Genomic DNA, 4,852 nt, shown 5'->3' with positions numbered 1-4,852 from the left:
CATTCAACTAAAATCTAATCTTAACCCTACATTCATTTCAATATCAAATCTGAACCATACATTGAATTTATTTTTCTAAAAACAAATTAAAATAAAAAATTGCCATATAACTATACCCAAAAACCGAAACCTCTTCTTCTCTACTTCAGAAATTCGATTCCAGGTTAGGGCATTCTTATCTCTCTCAAAATTTCATCAATTTCCTTCAAATTCTCTTCAATTTCATCAATTCTGTCAAATATTCAAGCTCAGTAGACGACTAATCCAGGCTATAGTCGACTAATCTAGGGTTTCTGCAGTTTGGGGTATAATTCTAAACTTGCTCTTTTATTCTCTTGTTATTTATCTAGTTCATCATGTCTAGGTCTAAGAAAGCAAAGCAAACTCACAGTTCTGTTAATGATGAAATCATTGTTTATTTAAAAAGTCCTGAATTATTGGAAGAATTTAACAAACTATCATCTTTTAAAGTTCTTCTAGGACGATTTGTGAAGTTCGATGATTTCAATCCATGGAACTTTAATTCTTATTTTGAAAATGTGGGCTTGCTTGAGTTATTTTCTGCTAAAAATAGGAAACCATCATACTCATTTCTTGTGCAACTGTTCTATACCAATATAGAACGTGTGGGTACAATTGGTGGTTCTGAAAAAATTAAAACACTTGTTAAAGGAATGGAGATTGAATTAACTACTAAAACAATTGGTAAAATATTCAATATTCCTTATCAAGGAGTTTCTCTTAGCTCTGTTAGGATGAATGATTCAGACTTGCTATCCAATCACATATTTCTTCCAGGACATGGAAAACCTTTGAACAATTCAAACAAACTTCGTCCATTTCCTAGGTTCATTGCTCGTATCCTAGCCTATAACTTGTTTCCAAAAACTGGAAGTTTTCATTTCATTTCCCTAGAATTAGCAAAAGCTCTATATGCTATTATGGGAAATATTCAAGTTAATTGGGCTGAGGTTTATTTTGACAATCTTCTGACCATTCCTAGAGGATTTCTTCCTTATGGTGCATTCCTGACTAAGATCTTTGACAAATTCCATGTCGATCTCAAATCTGAAAAATCTGTTGTCCGTTCAATTGAATTTTTTGATTCAAATGCCCTAACTAGGATGAAATTGACAAATTTTGTAATTGAAGATCACAATCCTCAAAATGAACCTGTTCAAAATGAACCTGAACCTCAACAAGAAGAAATTCCACAAACCTCAACTCAAGCTGGAGCCTCCTCAAGTCAAGCACCACCATTTCCTACTGAACCCTCATGTTTTTCAGACGTGCAATACAATACTTTGAGTGCACGTATCCTAGAATTGGAAACTGGTCAAAGAGCTCTATATGCACAAAACAGATACATCATCAGTAATCAAGAAGAGCTAATCAAAAAGTTTGAAGACTTGGACTCAAAGCTTAATTCATATTTTCAAGGCCAACAACCTCCTCCAACACCTTAGGGTTTGTTTCTGTTTTTTTTTTGGTTAAAACAATTATGTCATTATGTTTAAAACTATGTGGTTGTGTTGCTATTATGTCAAGTTTGCTACAATATGACTGTGTGTTAAGCCTGCTATTATGAAAAGTTTGCTATTATATGTGTTAAGTTTGCTACTATTTTGTTCGTTAATATAACTGCTATATATTTTAAACAGATAATGGTGATGAACATTATGGAACTTGTGGTCTTTATGGCAAGTCTTTGCCTACCAATATGGATGGGTGAAGTTATGGACTATGTTCATAACCTTGATGATTTGTTTGAAGTGTTAACTCATGTTGACGAAATTATGTTATGTTTAGGTTCTTCTTCTTTTTGTTGATAACAAAGGGGGAGAAATAGTTAAGTTTTATATTTTTTATTATGAATGTTAAAAACTTTGCATATATGCAGGGGGAGTAAGTATTACATGTTTTAAAATTTAATATGATGCATAAATTATTTGTTATCATCAAAAAGGGGGAGAATGTTGAATATCATTTCTCCATGATAATGTTTTGATGATAACAATTTATATTTTGTGTGCACTAACTTTCATATGCAGATTTCAATATCAGAATATGTACAAGTGCAAGTGAATATCAAGGCATTTTGAAGTGAAGAAAATGAAGAACAAAAGATAATGTATTTGAATTTTTCTTTGCTTAGAATATTTGTACAAGCCTTGATCACACACACGCACACACACACATTTTTAGAATACACTAACACAGGCTTAGTGTGTTGGTTAACTATAGAAATCCCCTATGTTAACCATTAGAATAATAGTTAAAACTTAATTATAAAAACTCATTATTTCTGAATTTTTGATCTTAATAGTCGACTAATTAGGATAGTAGTCGATTACTCATGTATATAACTCAAATACAAGTTTCTGTCTTTTTACAGTATAGTCGACTAATAGAGATTATAGTCGACTACTGAGATGTTTGACAGAAACATAAGTTTCTGTCTTTTTACAGTGTAGTCGACTAATGACTACAGTAGTCGACTACTGAAGAAAAATATAAATTTTCAAGTTTCTGTCTGAACTCAGTGTAGTCGACTAATTATCATTATAGTCGACTACTGAGAACATTTTCCGAAAACACAGAGTCTGTCTGAACTCAGTGTAGTCGACTAATGACTACAGTAGTCGACTACAAGAGACAGTTTTTCAGTTTTCAGAATTTGAATATCTGACAGTTTTTGGCCGTTTTTAAACGTTTTCAAACTTTAAAAACTTGTCTTTTCAAGGGGTATATATAGGTTATTTGTTCAGAAAAATTGGAGAAATATACATACCCATAAGCTTTGATTCTTGAGCAATTTCCTAAGTGAAAAACATTCTGATTTTCTGAAAAAGAAGAGTTTCTGAAATTGCCTATATACTTTCATCAAAAACAAATCAATTAGGCAATTTTACAAAGATTAAAAGAATCCTAAGCCACTGCTGCACATTATTACACATTCAAGGCTTATAGGATCATTGTGTTCTTCTTCAACAAGTTTTCTCTCGGTTGTGAGAGGGTTAGTCTCTTGGGTTAGAGATTGGTGTTCAAATTGACAAGGAGTTTGTCAATTGGTGTTGCAATTTGCAGGAACTTGCAAATTGGTCAGGTTTGCATTTGATTTTGTAAGTTTATTCAAAATCATAGTGAAAACTCTCAAGCGGGATTTGCTTGGGGACTGGATGTACACCAGTTTGGTGGAACCAGTATAAAATCCTTGTGTTTGTGTTTGCAAATTTCTGAGATTGCCATTTTTTCTTTGCAATTTATTATCTACTTTGCAATAATTTTAAAAGAACACTATTCACCCCCCCTCTAGTGTTCAAGTGTATCTATTTCAGATCCTACATTTGGTATCAGAGCAAGGTGAAAGATGGCATTGTCAAATACATCACAATTCAAGGAAGGTCACTCTACAAATCGTCCTCCAATGTTCGATGGCACGAACTACAACTACTGGAAGTGTAGGATGAAGATCTATCTCCAATCTCTTGGCTACGAACTTTGGAACGTCGTTGAAACAAAATATGAGAAACCAACAACTCCTTTCGCGGAATGGACTACATCTCAAAGGAACAATGCGAATTTGGATTCTAAAGCAATGAATGCCTTATTTTGTGCACTTGACAAGAATGAGTTCAATAGGGTGTCAACGGCCACATCCGCATATGATATTTGGCACACACTCGAGGTAACTCATGAAGGTACTACTAAAGTTAAAGAATCTAAAATTTCTGTTCTTGTGCACAGATTTGAATTATTCAAGATGAAGGAAAATGAGACTATTGGAGAAATGTTCACAAGATTCACCGACATCACAAATTCTCTTATTGGTCTTGGAAAAACATATACTCAAGTGGAGATGGTAAGAAAGATACTTCGTTCACTTACTCCACAATGGGAAAAGAAAGTTACCGCTATTGAAGAAGCCAATGATTTGTCAACTCTTACGGTTGAAAATCTTATTGGTAATCTTATGGCATATGAAGTACAACTTGAAGATAGGAAGAATGATGAAGAATCTAAGAACAAGAAAGTTCTTGCATTTAATACTACTTCAGATAAAGAAGATTCAGATGATAATGATGAAGAAATGGGCATGTTTGCACGAAAATTTCGAAAATTCATCAAAAGAGGTAATTTTAAATTTAAGAATTCAAATTCAACTAACCCTCTTTGTTTTAAGTGTAATAAACCAGGGCATATGAAGAAAGATTGTCCAATGTTGAAGAATAAACAAAAATCAAGTTATTTCAACAACTTCAACAATATTCAAAATAACAAGAAGAGGAAAGCAATGGCGGTCACTTGGGATGATAGTGATGAATCATCCTCAGATGAAGAAATTGAAGAAAAGGAAAGTGCTCACATGTGTTTCATGGCACAAGATGATGTAAGTGAAAATGAAGAGCTTTTAGATGCTTTTAATGAATTATATGAAACTTTTATAAGATTAAAAATTTCACATAATTTTCTTAAAGGTGAGAATAAAAGGTTACGTGAAGAAATTTCAGATTTAAATTCCTCTACTTATACTAATTCTCAATTAGTTGAATTAAAAGAAGAAAATTTTTCTTTACTAAAAGAAAATGATAATTTATCTAATGAAAATAAATATTTAAAATCAGAATGTAATAAGTTAAATATTCGAATTAATAGTTTAGATAAAGATATTTCTTCTTTTAAATCAAGATATGAAGATATATGTTTAAATGTAAGCAAATTTAATAAAGGAAAAGAAAATCTTAATAATATTCTTTCTTTTCAAAGAGAATCACAAAAGACAAAAGGATTAGGTTTTCAAATTAATAAAAACAAATCAAAGAATACAATTTTTGTAAAACCTTCTTGTGAT

The sequence above is a fragment of the Asparagus officinalis genome, chromosome 4 (genome assembly GCF_001876935.1).
Source record: "Asparagus officinalis chromosome 4, Aspof.V1, whole genome shotgun sequence".
Taxonomy (NCBI): domain Eukaryota; kingdom Viridiplantae; phylum Streptophyta; class Magnoliopsida; order Asparagales; family Asparagaceae; genus Asparagus; species Asparagus officinalis.
Note: the sequence above shows the minus strand (reverse complement) of the source record.